Raw genomic sequence first — 21,665 nt, 5'->3', positions numbered from 1 at the left:
TTTGATATTTCAACATGTGAAACTGGCAATTCAAAGCCCTCATAGCTAAGGTGGAAGAAGTATAGACTTTCTTTCCCCATCTATCCAAAGCCCTGGCCTCTTTATCTGGAGGAACCGGATTTTTTACAACAGAGGCCTTGACACCCTTAGGCCCTTGACTAACAGTTTCTGGGTCCGCCCTAGGACTCTTAAAAAGATATTTATGCGCCTCAGGCACCCTGTAATACCTATCCGGTTTAACAGGAGCAGGAGGCAAAGAATCAGGATTAAGAGAAGCCTCTGCAAACACATCTTCCACAACATCCAGAACAGGAGGTATAGCCAAAGGCCTAAGCTGGGGTAAAAACAAAAATTCCCTAAGCCTTTTCCTGGAATCAGAGAAGTCCTGACCTTCCCACTTAAAATGTTCCCTCATGGAATGAAGAGTCTCTGAAAAAGAAAAATCCTCTGGAGGAGAAGCAGAAGGAGTAGAATCATCCACATCAGAATCAGAATAGGGAGAATACTCCTGCAAGTCTTCAGCCGAAGACTCTGAAAAATCCAAAACTCCCCAACTCTGGTTCCACCCTAGGCCTCTTATCAGGAGGGGGCAAAGAGCCTCTAATCAAAGTAATTAAATCTTCTGCCATTTTAAGCATGTGCTTCTTGGGCACAGATCCTGATGAACTAGGAGTGACACCAACAGAAGCTAAACCTGGCCTGCCTCTGGGAGAAGCCTTGGAAACAGAAGGAGAGGGCCTAACCACCCTAGGAAGGGAGGGGAGTACAGTAACCTGAGAAGCCCCTTCAGCCTGACCTGCCTCCTGAGAGGCCACATCCTGCAATAACAAAGTCTCCCCTTGGGACTCCAGAGAAACCTCCGGCGGAACCACCGGTTCCACCGACACCTCTAAAGAACCGGCGTCCGGTACGGACGGCTCTTCTTGCCTGGGTTTAGCTGCTTTGTCTTGGCGCTTCTTCGAAGAAGCGGGCGTCGGAGAATCCGACGGCATATTATAATTGCACCGCTTCCCGAAGACCAACCTGGCACAATCTAACCTTCGCTTAATAGTGCGCTTATTGAACCTAGCACAAAAGCGACACCCAACAACGTCGTGCTCAGGCCCCAAACAAGGAATACACAAAGTATGATAATCTCTATGCGGTATCCGTTTCCCACAAGAAAAACAGTTATTCACTTTTTCTGACATCCGGTAAACCACTGAGGCAAGAAAAAACTAAAATATTCCCCAACGGGGTACTTAGCCAACTTTGACTCGGTCTGAAACTCCGAATTCGAAAAATTTCAGAACGCCGAACGGCACTTGCAACGCTGCTTCTGCATCGGACCATGCGGCATAAAAGACTGGGGATATGATGTCGGTCATGCGCATTTGTACCCTGATGTCCTGATGTCAGTCTTAAGCGCCTTGACCGACGTCAGCCTAATACTTTGATATTCGGGCTGACCGAGGACAGCGGACTACCCAAGTGTAAGGACTGCAGCAATGTGAGATGAAGAACATCAAAGTCTTTGGTCTTGCGTCGGTTGCTGTCCCTTCTTCCATGACGTCAGGGGTATAAAACATGCAGCCGACGCCATTACATCAGTATTTCTTGCCTCAGATTTTAGGTGCCCCCCAAATGGGGAGCAATATATATAGATATATATATATATATATATATATATATATATATATATATATATATATATATATATATATATATATATATATATATATACACACACACACACACACACACAAAATTAAAAACACAAAAATATACCTCCACACAAAAGCAAATACACCAGAAAGGCTTTTAAGCATAGTAAAGGAAAGTAGAGGCATAGTATGAGAAAAACAGTGGGCTGGAGGGAGGGTAACCAGGACTGCAACAATGAACACTCTTGAACATCTACATTTATAGCAAGTGTACACAACTCTATGTTCTTCGTGCTTCACTGTTGCAGTCATTACATTTGGGTAGATTCCCAAAGCTAAGTTTGGGAGGATGGATTTATACAGCATTAGGACCAGCTATAAGGCCCTGCAAAACAGCAGTGGCAAAGTCAGCTCTGAATTTAGAGAAAATTGTTAAGTAATAATGCTTGGTGAAAGTATAAAATGGACTCCAGGTAGCAGCTTCGAGAAAATTCCTTGTAGGAACACCACTGAGAAAGGCTGTAGAAGTAATTGCATCCCTGGTGGAATGAGATCTGATCCCCTAGGGGATAGGTTTTCCATGGTGATTATAGCAAAAGTGAATGCAATGGCCTATCTATTTAGAAATGGTTCGTTTTGAAATAGCCTTCCACTCTGCCCCTGCAGCAAATGCTACCAGTTCAGATTTTCTTTGAGATTTAGTCATGTCCAAGTAGAATCTAAGTTGTCTGTGTACATCCAATGAATGCAGAATCCGCTCCCCCCTGTTATGCGGACTGGGAAAGAAAGTTGGCAAATGAATGGACTGATTAAGAGCCACACTGGATACCAGCTTGGGCATGAAGGATGGATTTGTCCCAAGAGACACCCCGTCCACATGAAAGATGACTAAAGGCTACACTGCCATAAGGGCCTGTAATTCAGATATCCTTCTAGCTGAAGTGATTGCTAAAAGGAAGGCTGTTTTCCAGGAAAGAAATTTTAAGTCTGCAGTAGCAGCTGGCTCGAAAGGAGGTAGAGTGAGTTTCTCCAATACAAAGTTAAGGTCCCAGGCAGGGGTTGGAGCTTTCCTGGGTGGTCTCACATTTTTGGCCCCTCTGAGATGCTGCTTTAGCAGAGGATAAGAGAAAGGGGGGTGGGGTTCTGTGCTGTAATGAGCCGAAATGGCTGAGGCATGGATTTTACTGAAGAAAAAGACAGGCCCTTGTGAAGCACTTCAGTTAAGTATTGTAAAATCTGAGGTAAATTGGGCGCTGCTGTGCTCATCCCTTGAGAGTGATTCCAGGCACAGAATCTTTTCCATTTGTCAGCATAAGATTTTCTAGTACTTAGTCATCTCGCCTCCAAAAGGACATCCATCACAGGTTTGCTGAAGGGTGCTAAGGGGGAATTTAAATGATTAGCCAAGCTGCAAGATTTAATGTTTGGAGCTGAGGGTGCAGAATTTGGTTCTACTGCTGAGACAGTAAGGAAGGTGTCGGAGGCACGTGCCATGGAGAAATTTGTGACACTGCGCAGGAGTGGGTACCAGTGTGGGTGAGACCAGTCTGGAGCAATCAAAATCATGTTTGGTTTGTCCTGTTTGACTTTTTAATCGAACTTTGGAGAGCAGAGGCAAAGGAGGAAATACATACACTGATAGGATTTTCCAGCTGAAGGACAGAGCATCCACTTTCCAGGCTTTTTTGAGAGGTGTTCTTGTGCAAAATTTGTCCAATTGGTAGTTCTTGGGTGAGGCAAAAAGATCTATGTCTGGGCACCCCCATTTGCATGTCAACATGTTGAAAATCTGTGGTTCCAGTTTCCATTTGTGTGGGTCCATGAGATTTCTGCTTAGTTGTCTGTCAGAATATTCAGCTTTCCTGGCAGGAAATGAGTTTGTAGTTGTACTTGGTAGCTTAAGGCCGTGTTCCATAATGCCATGGCTAGTCTGCAGAGGGGGTAGGAATGTGTACCCCCTGTTTATGTACCACATAACTGTGGTGTTGTCCATCTTTACTATTAGTTCTCCTGGCTGAAGGTAGTCCTTGAATGCTGTCAGTGCATTCTGTACAGCTGTCATTTCTTTTTTATTGCTATGAAGGTGCATTTGATTTGGGGTCCATTTGCCCTGAATGCACTTCCTGCCAGATGAGCCCCCCCATGCATAGTCTGATGCGTCTGCAATTAGGGTTTGGGCGGCAGGGGGTGGTGTGAATGACAGTCCCTTGTTTTGGTGGCAGGCCTCTGCCCACCATAGGAACTCTAGGCACAGGCAAGGTATGATAGGAATCATTGTTTCCTGGCTGTGACAATGTTGACTCCATAAACTTTTTAAGTACCACCGAAGTTTCCTCACATGCAGTCTTGCATATGGAATTAGAAGAATGCAGGAGGCCATCAACCCCAAGGCTTGCAGTATTTGTCTTGCAGACAGCAGGGTTTTTGTGGCCACCTGTTTGAATCAAGTTACCACATGAATTTGCTTTTCTGGCATAAGGAAAGCCATCTGGGCAGTCGTATTCAAGCTTGCACCCAGGAATGTAATTTTTTGAGAGGGTACCAGTTGTGATTTCTTTTTGTTTATGGTGTACCCTAGACAAGTTAGAACCCTTTTTACAAACGCCAGATGTTTTAGAAGAATGGCCTGGTTTTCTGCCTGAATTAGACAATCGTCCAGGTATGGATAATTTTGAATATTTCTTTGCCTGCAAAATGCAATTACTGGAGCCAGGCACTTTGTGAATACCCTGGGTGCAGTAGATGAGCCAAAGGGCAGTGCAGAGAACTGATAATGCAAGTATTCTGCATTGAAGCGCAGGTAACTTCTGCAAGATTCCCTGATTGGGATATGCAGGTAAGCCTCTTAAATCTAGAGTTGCCAGCCAGGCATCCTTGCCTAGCATAGGAAGTAACTGGTGAAGAGTCAGCATCTTGAATTTTGGAATGTCCAGAAAGGTGTTTAGAGTAGACAGGTCCAGAATTGAAGGCCATGATTTGTATTTTCTGGGTACCAGGAAAAGCCTGGAAGAGAAACCTTGTCCCTTTTCCTCTTCTGGTACTAGTCGAATAGTACCCATGTTTAGGAGGGAAATTAGAAGTTATGTACTTACCATAACGTTCCATCTGAGTAGGTGTATTCATTTGTCTGCAACCTGTGGGTTATGGATCCGATATCGGATCCGAACCGGCATGGTTTTCCAGCTATGGATCCGAGCTCTCAGCTCCTCCCCTCACCCATAATGCCCTGCTCTCCCTACATGACCTCAGATCGAGTTTGCCATAAATCAAAATACCCTAGAAAGGGTAACACGTAATATGCAGGAAACTGACAAGGCCAGGGGGATAGGAGGGCGGGATGGTTGCAGACAAATGAATACACCTACTCAGATGGAACGTTATGGTAAGTACATAACTTCTAAATCTGAAGTAGGAGATTCATTTGTCTGCAACCTGTGGGACAGAGTCCCCAGCTACCTGAATCTTGGGCGGCCATCATGGAAGGATATTCCGGAGCACCGCGGAGCCAAAGGATGCTCTACCTCTAGATGTAACATCCAACTTGTAGTGGGAAATAAAGGTGTGAGATGAAGCCCAAGTGGCTGCTGAACAAATATCATCCAGAGGAATCCTAGCTTTAAAGGCCGCTGAGGTACAGACTGACCGGGTTGAATGGACATGTACTCCCTCCGGTGCGGGCCTCCCAGAAGCTTGATAAGCCAATAAGATGCACTGTGAAATCCAGCGTGATAAGGAGACTTTGGAAATTGGTTTACCCAAATTGAATTTAGCAAAGGAAATAAACAACTGGTCGGATTGCCTATGACCAGCTGTCCTGTTCAGATAAAATCGAAGTTGCCTGTGAACATCTAAGGAATGTAGCTTGTATTCACCTTTGTTTTGATATTTAGGAAAGAAAACAGGGAGGTTAATGGATTGATTAATATTTGCTTCTGAAGCTACCTTAGGAAGAAAGGACGGGTTGGTCCTGAGGTATACACGGTCCGGATGAAAGACCAAGTAAGGAGGCCTGATGGATAAGGCTTGAAGTTCTGAAACTCTCTTGGCCGAGGTAATGGCTACTAAAAAGGCCGTCTTGAAAGATAAAAATTTTAGATCTACCGTGGCTGCAGGTTCAAAGGGGGGAGCGGTCAAGGCCTGAAGAACCAAAGAAAGGTCCCATGGAGGAACCACTTGCTTAACAGGGGGTCTAAGAAGAAAAGTACCTTTTAGGAAGATTTTACACAATTTGGCAGACATCAGTGGACTCGAGTCATGACCAATATGATAGTGAGAAATTGCCGCAAGTTGTACTTTGACCGTGGAACTGCTGGCACCATCATTAAAAAGAGTGGTTAGGAAGTCAAGCACCAGAGGAAGGGGAACTGTGAAGGGGTCTAGACCTTGCCACTCCGCCCAAATGGAGAACCGTTTCCACTTGCTGCGGTAAACTTTACTGGTAGATGGTTTATGAGCCGCTACCAGGATGGCCTTAACGGGAGACGAAATACCGGGAGTCCTGATTAGGAGTGGAACTGGAGCAGCCAAGCAGTTAGCTTCAGGTTGTCCAGATTCGGGATTGATAGATGGGACGGGTGAGATCAGATCCGGAATGGGATCTAGAATCCAAGGTGGATTCACTGAGTGAGACCTTAGGAAAGGGAACCAGATCGGTCGAGGCCAGAATGGGGCAATGAGAATCATTCTGCACCCCAACAGAGAGGCTTTCTGAAGAACTTGGAGCATCAGAGGCAAAGGAGGGTAAGCGTAAAGAAGACCGGGGGGCCAAGCATGCACCAGAGCGTCTCTTGGGGTACCTCCGGGAGGAGGGATTAGAGCGAAAAAACTGTTGCACTTGGTGTTTGAGGGAGACGCAAAAAGATCACAACAAGGAGTTCCCCACCGTGCGAAGATGTGTTTCGCTACTTGAGCATTGAGAGACCACTCGTAAGGGGAGAGAATGGTGCGACTGAGCTTGTCCGCAAGGATGTTGGACCTACCCGGAATATGCGTTGCGATGAGGAAGCGGTTGGTGGAGATTGCCCATTCCCACACTCTCATGGCTTCTCGACAAAGAGGGTAAGACCTGGTTACCCCTGTTTGCTGATGTACCAGATGACAGACATGTTGTCCGACTGAATCGCAATAGTTCCCAAGGGAAGAAAGGCCTGTAGTGCTTGCAACGCTAAGAGCACTGCTCTCATCCTTAGAACATTGATATGCAGTAAGGTCTCTGAATCGTTCCACGTGCCTTGGACCGTCCGGCCTGCAAAATGCCCCCCCCACCCGAGGCGGGAGGCGTCCGTGGTCACCGTGGCGAGAGGGGGAGAAGCACAAAAGGGGCGGCCTCCGTGGAGATCCTGTGAGTGGAGCCACCACAAGAGGGACCGCTTGCAAGCCTTGCTGATCGCAATGGGATGATGCATAGGAAGAGCAAGATAAGACCACTGAACTAGGAGTGTCCATTGAAGGACCCGCATATTGAACCTGGCGAGAGGTAGAAGAGCTATCGCTGCTGCCATGGACCCTAGAGCCCTCAGGACCAATTCTGCCGGAACTGAGCTGGAGTGGAGGATGGCCCGCACCTGGAGCTGTAGATTCTGAACTCTGTCCGCAGTGAGGAAGGCTCTTAACTGTCTCGTGTCTAACCTGGCACCTATAAAATCTATGAATTGTGTAGGGGCTAGGTTTGATTTTTCTGCATTTATTGTGATGCCCAGGCGGGGAGCTAGATGGAGAAAGGAGTCTCGCGCCAATAACAGTAGATGCCTTGTTGGGGCGGTAAGGAGCCAGTCGTCCAAGTATGGGAAGACCTGTACCCCCTGAAGCCTCAGGTGGGCCGCTACCACTGCTAATACTTTGGTGAACACCCTGGGGGCTGTAGTGAGACCAAAGGGAAGGACCCTGAATTGGTAGTGACTGGCTCCCAGCCGGAAGCGAAGAAACCTCCTGGAGCGTCTGTCCATTAGAATGTGGTAGTACGCATCCTTGAGGTCTATAGAGCACATCCAGTGATTTTCTCCCAGAAGGGGGAGAATGGACTGCAAGGTAACCATTCGGAACTTCTCCTTGGGAACTGCCAGGTTTAAGAGTGACAGGTCTAATTTTGGTCTTAGGTCCCCCATCTTTTTTGGCACTAAAAAGAACCTGGAGTAGAACCCTGATCCGATCTGGTCTGGGGGGACGGGCTGGATGGCTCTTCTTCAGCAGATGGCCAATTTCTGCCAAAGCGGCCTCCCACTGACCAGGTGGAACGTCGGGGAGGGACTTCAATTTTGGGATGTGATGAAACGGAATGAGGTATCCTCTGGATATGATGCGGAGGACCCAGCGGTCTGATGTTATGGACTCCCATGCCGCTAGGTGCTCCGAGAAACGCCCCCCCCGACTGCCTCCAGAGTGGAGCAGCCAGGCAACCCTTCAGGGCTGCTGCGCGGGCTGTTCAGAGAAAGGTTCTCTGGACCCGAAGTTCCTGGGAGCCCCTCTGCCCCTGGGGCGGCGTCCTCCCTGTCCTCCTCTGCCACGGAAGGACTGGTTGTCCGGAGCGGGTTGGGACTGCTGCGACTTCCGGAACCACATCTTCTTTTGGCCCTTTTGGTTCCTAGAATAGGACCTCTGGGGCACAGAGAAGCGGATTCCGACGGCAGACAGCGTCTTCCCGTCCTTCTCGCTCTGGGTCAAAGTATCGCGAACAGTTTTGCCAAAAAGGGCAGAACCATCGAAGGGAGCGTTCACGAATGACGCCTTGAAGGGCTCTGTGAAATCGCAATGGCGGAGCCAGGCCTGTCATCTAGTAACTAGGCCTACCCCTGCGGCTCTAGCGGCTCCCTCCGTAGCATGGGACAGTAACCGCATAGAGGAATTAGTCACAGACCTGAGTGTGGCCAGACGGGTGGAGTGCAACAGTTTGTCCTCCTCAGACATGGACTCTGGGGGGGATGCAGCGTATTCCTTGATAAGATCGCGCTGCATCCTGATCACATGTGCCAAGCAGTTGAGCGCCCTCACTGAAAAGGTCGCTGAACTAAACATTCGCTTCCCCAAGCGGTCCATCATCCGAGACTCCTTGCTCGGAGGATGGACTGAGGGACTCTCCTGGGCGAGTTCCCTCTTGGTGGCTGCAGCCGTCAACATGGCATCTACCGGAGGCCCCTTGCTCCAGTGGGCACGGTCTGCCGGGGGACTAAGGATGCGGTCTGGCCTTTTGGGGATTGGCTCCACGGTGTCCGGTTCCTTCCACGCCCTGGTGGTAATTAGGTCCACCAGGGGGTCGGCAGGAGGGGACACCCAAGAGGTAGACGGGCCCGCTTCAAATGCCTCCAAGAACACGGACTCGTCCGAGGAAGACTTGGGGGCAGACCTCCCCCCCCTTATGCGAAGCATTTCCATGATGTCTCCAAAGGAGACATCCTCGGGGGGTGATCTTGGGGAGCCTTCCCCTTCCTCCAAATCCGTGTCTTCTGTGAGAGACTCGGGGGAGTCTGTGCCTCCTTTTACACGTATGCTTGCGAGGTGCATCCTCAGGGGGGCTGTCTGAGGAACCCTCACAAGCGGTGTCCTGTTCCAATGGAACAACTTGGGGCAATGGAGTGGGCTGTCCCAGTGGCCGGATGGTGGAAGCCTGACCCAGTGCAGATGGAGTGCGGGAAGGAGCCGAAACAAGTGCCGGGGGTCCAGAAACCCTCAACAGGGCCCTCTCCACTACATCAAAAGCCGAGGGGGAGCCAAACTCGACCAAAGGATACGATAATCGGCTCCCCCTCGGATCCGAAGAGTGGATCGGAGCCGGCCCAGAGGCATTCGGATCAGAGGGGGCAGTGCGCTCCGACACCGATGGCGCCGAAAGAACACTAATCCCCCCGGATCCGAAGCTCGGATCCGAAGCACTCGAGGGCAGGGTCGGATCCGAAGTACCTAGTACTATCGGCGCCGACCCACCCCCGGCTGCTCGGCTCAATCGCTCCGAACCCGGGTAGCGGGTCGGAGAAGGAGCTATAGGTTTGAAAAAAGGGGTCGAGCTCCCCCTCAGGGGAGGCAGGAGCACTCCCATCTGCATCTGGGCCTGGATGAACCTTCTGATCATCCGGTCCAGATCAGCGTCAGATAAACTATATGTAGATCTCGACGAGGCTACCGAGGTAGGCCTTGAGTGCCTCCTCGATAGCCTCGACGGAGATCGGGTCTCCTCCTCCTCAGGTCCCGGTGAGAAGCAGACTGGAGACCGGAGCAGAGGAGGGGGAGAGCTGGTAGACAAGGAGGCCGGAGGAAGCCGCTTGGCAGGCGGGGCGAAACAGAGGTCTCGGCCCGCCGCTTGTGGTGCTTCTCTCTCGGTCCTTTTTCTTGCTTCCTCTCCTCCAAACCACTAGAGGAGGTTGAGTCCCAGGTGGAGGAGGGGAGCAGGAGAGGAGGAACCAAGACACGGTACCCCTGAAGGAGCGGTAGCCGGCCGTGTCCGGGGCAGAAGTCCCGCCAGGACCAGCCGACCTCCGCTTCAATGCCCTGGGGTTGAACCCTGCACAAATGGAACATCCAGAAGTGAGGTGTTCAACCCCAAGCATCGAGCTTACGAGTGTGGCCATCAGCAGGAGAAAGCTTATGGCCACACTCGGAGCACTTCGAGAAGAAAGCCTTAGGGGCTTCAGACATACTAAGGTTTTTTTTTTTTTTTTTTTTTTTTTTAAATAAAAAGTGCTAACTAGCCACAAAGAAAAAAACACAGGCCCAAACACATACTACGCACCAGCGAGGGGAAGGATAAATAAAAGTTATAAAAGTTATTAAAAACTTATTATTTTAAACTCAAAAGATAGGGAACCTAACACTTCCACACAAAACTGACTAAAACTTTAAAATTAAATGCTTGTAAATATATATATAGACACTTAGCTGAAGAGCTCGAAAAATCCAGTCTGGTCACCAGCGCGGCAAACTAGATCTGAGGTCATGTAGGGAGAGCAGGGCATTATGGGTGAGGGGAGGAGCCGAGAGCTCGGATCCATAGCTGGAAAACCATGCCGGTTCGGATCCGATATCGGATCCATAACCCACAGGTTGCAGACAAATGAATCTCCTACTTCAGATGTAAGTGTTTCTGAGCCTCTGCTCACTGATTTGGGGGCAGGTCTGGCCACCAGTTTGGAGCTTGCAACGTGTGGAAATGAAATCCGTTTCCCTGGCACACTATTTAAAACCCATTTGTCCTGGGTTATAAGTTGCCAGTTTTTTGCATGAAGAGCCAGTTTCCCCCCCAAAGGGGCGGCTAAGAGTAAGTGCTTGGTAATTTTAAAGGAAAGTCAGAAGAAACAGAGTCCTGTTTGGAAGATTCATAGTCAAGTTCAGCCCTAGGCCACTTAGAATGGGGGGGGGGGGGGGTTTGATTACTCCTGATTAGAGTAATTAAATCTTCAGCCATTTTGATCTTTTGTTTTGTAGGCATAGGGGCCTGCACATGTGGCCTGGGCATCAGCTTTTTAGACATAGATCGAGATTTAGGCCTTCGCATTGAAGGTGGAGTCGGTTTAATATGCAAGTCTGTAGGCCTGAATACAACCTCAGAAGCCAGTGCCTGCACAGCGGCTCCAGTCCCATCCAAGGTAGAGACATCCGCGGGTTCCATAGGTAAAGCATCTCGCGGTATACCGGACTCTGAATGGGTCTCAGTAGAGACCTGTGAATCAGAAGTAGCAGGTATTGGGGACTGCGAAAGCACCTCACTGAGAACCGGCAAACTGGCGACTGGCTTAGAAGCGTCGTCGGCAGTTTAACAGACATCAATTCTGGATAATTAAACCAAGAACCGAAATATTTAGAAGCAAAAATGTACAGACAATGGACAGTGAGCTTATTAAATAAAGCACAAAACCGACAGCAAGGTACGTTGCGGTCAGGGCCTAGGCAAGGAATACAGTACAAATGGAAGTCCTTATGAGGTATTTGCTTCCCACAAGTAATGCAATTAACTTTTATTGACATCGGTAAGGAGCAGGAAGAAGTTTCCCCAACGGGGTACTTAGCTTTTAGTTGAAGACTTCAGTTCTGAAACTCGAAAACGAAAATTTCAGGAGTCGGACGATCGGCATTTGCAAACGGTTTCTGCTTCGGGCACTGCGCGGCAAGAAAGACTGATGTAATGGCGTCGGCTGCATGTTTTAAACCCCTGACGTTATGGAAGAAGGGACAGCAATGGACGCAGGACCCAAGACTTTGTTAATCAGGCTAACTGAAGGCAACCTGCCAGCAGATTACCCCCAAATATAATGACTGCAACAGTGAAACACGAAGATAATCATTCCACCTGAGTAATTGTACTTCATTTGTCTTCAACCGGTGGGTTTTGGATCCAAATCAGATCTGACACTGCCGCATTTTCCAGCTACTGAACCGAGCTCCCAGCTCCTCCCCTTACCTATAATGCCCCCCTGTTCCCCTTCCTCCCATCAGATAGTTTGCTACTAATTACATAACATACTCAACCCAACAAAACCCCATCCTTACCGGCAACCCCAAAGAAAAAAAACCTAAACTCCCAGACTGACCATGGGCAATTCTGGGTTGATCATACTCGTAGGTTGGCAGTACCAAAGTGACAAGATCAGAGGGAAGGGGGGAGGTCAAAGACAAATGAAATACAGCTACTCAAATGGAACATAATGGTGAGTACATAACTTCTTTATCTGAAGTAGTTGGCTTCATTTCATCTTCAACCTGTAGACCAGAGCCCCCAGCTACCAAACACTTGGGAGGCAGGCATGGAAGGATATTCTGAAGCACCACAGAACCAAAGGATGCCGTGTTCCTTGACAATACCCAGCTTGCAATGCAAAATGAAGGTATGAGATGACCACATAGCTGCAGAACAAATATCGAGTGACACACTAGACCAAAAGGCAGCTGAAGTAGCCACAGACCTGGTATAATGCGCTTTTACCTGACCTGGAGGGGAAATTCCACTAGAAGAATACTCTCAAATAATGCATTGGGAAACGAGCAATAGTCACTTTAGAAATTGGTTTCCCTAGGAAAGGTAGTAAGAAAAACTGATCTGCTTTACGAAATGCTTTAGTCCTCTGCAAGTAAAATCTCAATTGCCTATGAACATCCAACAAGTGCAGTTTATATATTCCCCTTCATTTTGAAAATTTGGGAAAAACACTGCTAGATTAATAGTCTGGTTAGTGCGCAAAGAAACCATCTTTATGAAAAATCATATATGGAGATTTGATGAAAAGGGCTTGAAGTTCAGACACTCTCTTGGAAGAAGTAATGGCCACCAAAAAAGCAGTCTTCCAAGATAGATACTGTAAATCTACGGAAGCTGCAGGTTCAAAAGTTGAGGAGACTAATGCCTGGAGCACAAGGGTAAGGTCCCAGCGGAGAATGGGATCTTTAATTGGAGGTCTAAGTACGAAGGTACCTTTAAGAAGAGACTTGTAAAGTTTTAAAGCTAAGGAAGACTTGTGTTCCTCCACATGAAAATTAGAAATGGCAGCCAATTGAACTTTCACTGTGGACAGACTAGCCCCTTGATGAAAAATTCCTACCAGAAACTTTAGTACTGCGGACACTGGAGCTGTGAAAGGATCCAAGGCATGCTGTGAGGCCCACATAGAGAAACGTTTCAATTTGCTACGATACACCTTTCTGGTGGAAGACTTGTGAGCTGCCACCAAAATGTCCTTAAGCGAAGAAGATAAACCAGGAGTCCTAACAATCATGGGAACTGGAGCAGCCAAGCAGCAAGCTTCAGACTGTCCAGGTTTGGGTGAGGAATCCCTGAAGGATGAGAAATAAGACCCGGGACTGGATCCACCGTCCATGGTGGAACCAGCAGATGAGGCCACAGGGAGGGTAAAGCCAGAATGGGGCGATGAGGATCACAGTGGTCCCCACCTGCGAACTTTCTGAAGAAACTTCGACAAGAGTGGTAACAGAGGATAAGCATAAAAAAGTTCAGGAGACCAAGTATGAATTAGTGTCTCTCTGGGAACTTCCCACTGAGGGGGCTTCAGAGTGAAGACCTCACTGCATTTCACACTGGAAGGAGATCCAAAGAGATCACAGCAAGGATAACCCCACTTTTGAAAGATCCGTTCCGCTACTGGAGGATTCACAGGATAGATCTGCTGAGCCTGTCTGCTAAAATATGGACCGTCACGGAATGTGCGTTGCCACCAGAAAACAGCTGGTGGAGATCACCCATTCCCACACACTCATGGCTTTGTGACAAAGGGGATAAGATTTGGTTCCCCCTTGTCTGTTGATATACCAGACCACAGACAAACTGTCAGTCTGAATTGCGATCGTTCCTAGAGGAAGATGAGCATGAAGGGCCTGCAACGCAAAAAGAACCACCCTCATCTCCAAAACGTTGATATGCAAATTGGTTTCAGATGGGGACCACGTGCCTTGGACTATCCTTCCCGAGCAATGTCACCCCCCCCAGCTGGGAGGAGTCCATGGTCACTGCGGCTTTGGGAAAGGCCAGAAGAAAAGGACATCCCTTCAGTAGGTCCAGGGACTGAATCTACCACCGAAGAGTCCATGCACACTCGTGAAATTCAAATGGGATGAGACAAAGGAAGATCTAACAGAGACCACTGAATCGAGAGAGTCCACTGGAAAATTCACATATGAAGGTGTGCTAAGGTTAACACGTTGATCAGGGCCGGCATTGACGCCAATGCTCTTAGAACTTCTGCCATCGGAACTTGGACCACAAGAACATAAAGGATGTACATCTTCAAACTGCATATCCTCTCCGGGGTGAGGAAATCTCATTTGAACGGTGTTCAACCGGGCCCCGATGAAATCTAGAACCTGAACTGGGGTCAGTGAAGATTTGTTTTTGTTTATGGTAATGCCCAGTTTGTTTGCTATGTGAAAAAAGCAGTCCCTGGCCTGGCAAAGTAGACGCTTCGTTCATAGGTTCATAGATTAGTACTAAGCTAACTGCTCTTGCAAGCCATTTTAAGCTTAGCCAATTATCCGTTGTGAGACTCAAACCCTGCACCTTGTATTTGTAAGGCAAACACCTTAACCATTAAAGCCACCCTCCCAACCCTTCGAAGGGGCAGGAAAGAGCCAATCGTCCAGGTAAAGGAAGACCTGAATACCCCTGAAGCTTCAAGTGAGCAGCTATTACCACCATCACCTTGGTAAACATCATGGGGGCTGAGGTGAGACCAAAGGGAAGGGCTCTGAACTGATGATTGGCTACTAGCCGATAACGGAGGAATCTCAGAGCATCTGTCCTTCATGATGTGGTAGAAAGCATCCTGGAGGTCTATCGAGCACATCCCATCGTTCACCTACAAAAAGGGCAGGATAGATGGAGTGACCATCCAGAATTTTGTTTTGGTTACCGACAGGTTCAAGGTGGACAGATCCAGGATAGGTCTGGGGTCCCCCATTTTCTTCGGTACTAAAAAGAATCTGAAGTAAATGCCTGATCCAGATTGGTCTGAGTAGACAACCTGGATGACCCACTTGATAAGCAGCTTTTTTATTTCAAGTGCTGCTTCCTCCCTCCGTGCAGGTGGGACGTCCAGAAGGGGTTTCTTCGGTCGTCGTGGTTCTTTGAACAGGATGAAAAATTCTCTGGATATAATTCGCAATACCCAGTGATCTTTAGTAAAGGACTCCCATGCCATTGGGTGTAGTGACAGGCGACACCAGACTGCCTCCAAAGACGAGCGGTCAGGCAACCCTTCACGGCTGCTGCTCGGGTTTCAGAGAAGGATTCTCGGGACCCAAAGTTTCTAGGACCCCCTTCTGCCTCTAAAGTGGTGTCTGTCATAACCCCCTCTGCCACTGGGGGAAGGCGAGTCCTGAGCATCCCGGGAAAGAGCCTGAGACTACCAAAAGTACAGTTTTGTACCTACCATAAATGTAGATGTCCGAGAGGAATGCATCTGCAGTCTTTACAAATGGGTTGTCCTGTCAGGCAGCCCTTCGGTCGGCCGGATTCCAAAGTCTGGGTCTGGTTTCGGCTGGTGTCGCACTTCACCCGTCATTGCGGCAGTCATTCGGGTATAAAGGCATCAGCCGACGCCATTTTCCTCAGTGTTTCTTGCCCCAGATGCCAGGTGCCCTCTTGGATGGCTAAATTTGGATAAATGCCAAAGTTTCCAAAAGGTAGAGAGCAAACACAAAATAAGCATGTATGTACATACATACAAACAAATACACCATAATAGATCCCCCCCAAGCTAGCTGAAGATTGGTAAGTACCCTAGGAGTACCTCAGAGGGGAAGGAGGGTGGGTAATCCTGACTGCAGATGCATTCCTCTCGGACATCTACATTTATGGTAGGTACAAAACTGTACTATGTCCTTCAAGGATGCATCTGCAGTCTTTACAAATGGGTGGAATACCATAGCTAAACTAGGGGAGGAGGAAATGAGAATAGATTATGGTGTAGTCAGGATCGCTTGCAAAACAGCAGTGGCAAAACCAGCACGGGATCTAGAGTATAGAGGTAAGTTATAATGCTTGGCAAATGTATGCACGGAGGTCCAAGTGGCAGCCTCTATAATGTCCTTGGTAGCCACTCCTCGTAAGAAAGCTGTGGTAGTGGCTGTAGCCCTTGTGGAGTGAGGTCTGATGTTCTCTGGAGTTTTCTTTCCATGGTAGGAGTAACAAAATCTAATGCAATTTCCTATCCATTTGGAGATTGTCTGTTTAGAAATTGGTTTTCCTTCCTTTCCTGTTGCATATGCTACCAGAAGCTGGTCAGTTTTTCTATTGTTTTTTGTCCTGTCCAGGTAGTAGCGTAATTGTCTGTGTACATCCAAGGTATGTAAGAGTTTTTCACCCTGTTCTGTGGATTGGGGAAGAATGTAGGAAGGTGGATAGCCTGATTTAAAGAGACTCTGGACACCACCTTAGGCATAAATGTAGGATTTGTTCTCATGGACACTCTATCTTGATGGAAGATCAGGAAGGGTTGTACTGCCATTAATGCCTGTAGTTCAGAGACCCTTCTTGCTGAAGTTATTGCCAGCAGGAAAGCAGTCTTCCAGGATAAGTATTGCAATTCTGCTGTAGCTGCTGGTTCGAAAGGAGGTAGAGTCAGTTTTCCAGTACAAAGTTCAAATCCCATGCTGGCAATGGAGGTTTCCTGGGAGGTTTTACATTTTAATTCCCTCAGAAACTGTCTGAGCAGAGGATGCGAGAAGACAGGAGGATCCAAGCTGTATTCTGCTGAAATAGCTGATGCATGTATCTTGATGGAGGAATAGGACAGGCCTGTATGGAAGAGCTCCGCCAAGTACTCCAGGATGTTGGCTATGTTCACCAGTGTCACATCTTGCCCCTTTGCAGTACTCCAGATGAGATATCTTTTCCATTTTGCTGCATAATTCTTTCTTGTTGAAGGTCTACGAGCCTCCAGGATTATGTCTTTAACCCTTTGGGATAAATTTGGGTTAATTGCTGTTATGTAATGTTCCAGGCAGTTAGCTGCAGAGTTTTTAGGTTTGGATGCAGGATGTTGTAGTTGTTCTGTGTCAGCAGTAATGGGATCAGGGGCAGTGTCCATATTTGTTCCCGGGACATGCTCCTTAGCAGTGGATACCAATGTTGTCTTGGCCAGTCTGGGGCTATCAGAATGATCCTCGGACGTTCCTCTTTGATCTTGAGAAGCACCTTGTGCATCAAAGGAAGAGGTGGGAATGCGTATGCTGTCAGGCTTTTCCAACTGAAGGATAGGGAGTCCATCTTCCAAGCCAGTGGGTGGCAAGTCCTTGTGCAGAATTTCTTCAACTGGTGATTGAATGGGGATGCAAACAAGTCTATTTGTGGTAGTCCCCATTTTCTTGTGATGGTTCTGAAGATGTCCGGATGCAGCATCCATTCGTGGGCATCTGTTGTAGTTCTGCTTAACATGTCTGCTAGAATGTTTTCCTTCCCTGGTACATAAATTGCCTGTAACTGAATGTTGTAGCTCAGAGCCACATCCCATAGGTCCAGTGCCAGCCGGCATAGAGGGTATGAGTGTGTGCCTCCCTGTTTGTTGATGTACCACATAACTGTGGTGTTGTCTGTCCTTATCAACTGGCCTTCTTGGAGAAAAGGTCTGAATGCCTGGATTGCCAATTTTACTGCCATCATTTCTTTTAGATTTATGTGCAGATGCAGCTGGTCTTGAGTCCATAGGCCTTGAATGCACTTGCCCATCATGTGTGCCCCCCAACCGAGGTCTGAGGCATCTGTCGTGATGGTTTGTCCTGGTTGACTTTTGCAGAAGGGCAGTCCTGTGTTTGATTGACAGGCCTGAGCCCACCATAAGAACTCTTGCTTTAGGCATGGGATCATTGGAATTTTGGTTTCTAGGCTGTGCTTGTGCTGAGACCACAAATTCTTTAGGTACCACTGTAGCTTTCTCATATGCAGCCTGGCATGAGGGACTAGTATTATGCAGGATGCCATGAAGCCTAGAGCTTGTAGCACTTTTCTTGCAGTTAGATGGCTCTGCTTTGTTAATGCCAAGAAGTAGAGAGGAAGTTGCTCTTTCTTTTCTGCAGTTAGAAATGCCATTTATTTTGATGTGTCCAGTTCTGCACCCAGAAAGGTTATTCTTTGGGATGGAATCAGCCTTGACTTTTTTGTATTGACTGTATATCCCAGGGCTTGCAGCAGGTAGATGACTCTTTGTAAGTCTTCTGTTTGTTTTTGTTGTCCGCTTGTATCAGGCAGTCGTCCAGGTAGGGATAGATTTGAATTCCCTGAAGTCTGCAATGAGCTATTACTGATGCCAGGCATTTCGTGAACACTCTGGGTGCAGTAGATAAGCCAAAGGGCAATGCTGAGAATTGATAATGCTCTGATCCTGCAAGAAATCTGAGGTATCTTCTGCAAATTGGTCTTATGGGGACGTGCAGGTATGCCTCCTTGAGATCTAGAGTTACCAGCCAAGACTCCTTGCCCAGCATGGGAAGAAGCTGCTGTAGGGTCAGCATTTTGAATTTTGGAACAATGAGGAATGTATTTAAAGCGGACAGGTCTAGAATAGGCCTCCATTTGTTTTCTTTTCTTGGTACCAGGAAGAGCCTGGAGTAAAATACCTTCCTTGCTCCATAAATGGTACCTTTTCCACAGCTCTCATTCTTAATAATTGAGATATTTGTTTTAGAGCTTCTGCCCTTTGAGAAGGTGGTAGGTTTGGCATTCCTCTCTTTCCTGGTAGTGTATGGAAATGGAACCTGTAACCTTTGTCTATAGTCTGCAAAATCCATTTTTCTCTTGTAATGCAGTGCCAGTTTCTTGAAAATAATGTTAGCTTTCCGCCTAAGGGCGCTTCTAATTGTTCCCTGGTAGGCGGTGCCACCGCCAAGTCACTGTGATTGAGTTGTAGTGGTGGTGGCTGTATCCGTGCCTCGTTGGTTGTTACCCTGCCACTGGTGACCCCTGTAGGCACCCCTGGATTGGTTTCTGCCTCTAGAGCGCCTATTCCTGCCTCTTTGTGCCTTAGAGGAGTCTGGAAAGGACCAATTTTTGGAGGGCCAGTTCCTGCTAAACCTTGGAGGTTGAACTTGTAAGAAATCTTTTACTGTTTGCACAGATTTTGCTTTCTCTTCCATCTTTTTTAGTACCTGCTGTGCGGGGGCACCAAATAAATTGACCTTGTCCATAGGTGCATCCAAAAGCTTAGATTTGACATGGTCTGGTAATGCCTGTTCTTTCAACCATGCATGCCTTCTGATAACTGTGCCAGTCATGGCTGATCTAAAGGAAGCCTCCAGTGCATCATAGCCACATTTTAAAGAATGGTTACTAACCTGCTGTATGTTATGTAACATTTCTTGAACATACTTTTATCTAAAGATTCTTCAGAGGACAGCTTTTTAGTCAACTGGTCAAGCATAAACTCTTGATATTGAATCATATGAAATTGGCAGTTCAAAGCTCTAGCTGACAAAGTAGCAGAGGTGTAAACTTTTTTACCCCATCTCTCTAAGGACCTGGATTCCCTTTCAGAGGGGAGGGGGTTTTTAGAAGAAGTAGCTGCTACAGCTTTAGGGCCCTGGGAGATTGTCTCTGGATCTGCAAAAGGAGCCTTATATAAGTGGTGATGCGTGTCCGGGACCCTGTAGTACCTATCGGGCTTAGCAGGAGCCGGAGGTAAAGTATCAGGAGCAGTGCAAGCATCATTAAATGCATCATCAACAACAGGTAGAACTGGAGGTATAGCTAAAGGCCTATGCTGTGGCAAATGTAGAAAGGTCCTAAGCCTTTTCTAGAGTCTGAGAAATCTTGGCCCTGCCACTGAAATTGTTCCCTCATAGCATGCAAGGTTTCCCCAAAGGAAAATTCCTCAGGAGGAGAGGCTGAAGGGATGGACTCCTCAGCATCAGAGTCTTCGTAAGGAGAATAAGAAGCCTCAGGAGGGTCTGTATGTTCTGAGTCATCAGAGGAATCATCTGTGGCTTCTGGCTCAGGGGGCTCTGCTCTAGGCCTCTTTTCTGGAGGAGGGAGAGGCCCTGTCTGGATGAGGCTGGGCTCCACGAATTAAAGTGATGAGATCCTCTGCTAAAGAAAGCATATGGGAGCTGGTGCTGGGCCTGTGAGAGGGGGGCTTGGCAGGCACAGGTTTAGATGCTTTGGCTGCTTTAGCCCTGGCAAAGGCCTTAATAGACATAGCTGGAGGAGGCCTAGCAGCTCCACGTGCAGGGGTAGAAATATCTAGGGGAATGGTGTCTGATAAATCCTGTGAAATCGCAACAGAAGGTTGGATTTCAGAAGCAGTTTCTACCAGGTTAGAAGAGGCCTCGGTAGAAGGCAAGTTATCGGCTGAAGAAAGAACCGCTTGCTCCGTTTCGGCCGAAACTGAGACACTCGTGGTTTGCTTAACCGCGGTTTCGGCCGAAACAGCGGACCATGAGTGTCGGTCCTTTTCTTTGCATTTTTTGGTTATTTGCGTAGTCTGAGGATCCGACGGCATAATGTAGGCAAAATCGGAGCCGAAAATCTGTTCAGCAAAGTCCGAGCGACGTCTAAGCGTCCGCCAGTTAAAAGAAGCACAGGCTAGACAAGCTGCTACGTCGTGGTCTGGGCCTAAACAATGCATGCAATAGGAATGGAAATCTTTATGAGGTATTTGTTTCCCACAAGATAAACAGTTATTAACTTTCTCTGACATCGGCTGAGGCAAGAAAGAGTCCCCAACGGGGTACTTAGCTTTATAGAAGTCTTCGAAGTAGTATTCGGTAGTAGTAATCTCTGGATCTGACAGACCGGCACTTGCGAACAGCTTCTGCTTCGGGCGCCACGCGGCAAGAAAGACGGAGGAAAATGGCGTCGGCTGATGCCTTTATACCCGAATGACTGCCGCAATGATGTCGGGTGAAGTGCGACACCAGCCGAAGCCAGACCCAGACTTTGGAATCCGGCAGACCGAAGGGCTGCCTGACGACAGGACAACCCATTTGTAAAGACTGCAGATGCATCCTTGAAGGACATCCACGTCTTCTTCGTCCCTTGCTGATTCCTGGAAAAGGATTGTTGAAGGGAAGAGAAGTGGACTCAGACGACATACAGTGTCTTAAAAACCTTCTCACTCTGGACCAGTCTCTCTAACAGATTTCCCAAAAAGGGAAGAACCGTCATAAGGGGAATTTGTCAATGACGCCTTTAAGGGTTCCGAAAATTGACACAGCCGGAGCCAGGCATGGCACCTGATGGCAACACCTATCCCAGCCACCCTTCCGGCTCCCTCCATAGCATGGGAGAGCACGCACATGGACGTATTAGAAACTGCTTTAAAAGTGGCTATTAGCGGGTAGAACTTTGTCCTCTGCCGAAATTAACTCCGGGGTCGACTCAGCAACTTCTTTGACCAAGTCTTGTTGTAATCGAATGGCATGTGCCATGCAGTTCAGCACCCATACAGAGAAGGTCACTGAAGCATGCACCTGCTTCCCAAAATGGTCCAACACCCTTAATTCACGATCAGGAGGGTGAACAGAGAAGCTCTCCGGCGTGACCTATTCCTTGGTGGCGGTTGCCACAACCATAAAATCCACTGGGAACCCTTTATTCCAGCA

The 21,665-nt window shown here is 47.9% G+C and overlaps 1 protein-coding gene across 1 annotated transcript in view; it reads right to left on the bottom strand.

The window, feature by feature from the left end:
• The window catches only part of LOC122817306 (serine/threonine-protein kinase SMG1-like), a gene marked incomplete in the record, with an annotated part of 2,898,779 nt that overhangs the window by 2,390,010 nt on the left and 487,104 nt on the right, over positions 1-21,665 (bottom strand).

The sequence above is a fragment of the Protopterus annectens genome, chromosome 12.part0 (genome assembly GCF_019279795.1).
Source record: "Protopterus annectens isolate FY-2018-M chromosome 12.part0, PAN1.0, whole genome shotgun sequence".
NCBI classification, from domain to species: domain Eukaryota; kingdom Metazoa; phylum Chordata; order Ceratodontiformes; family Protopteridae; genus Protopterus; species Protopterus annectens.
This window is presented reverse-complemented; position numbering and strand designations above follow the sequence as displayed.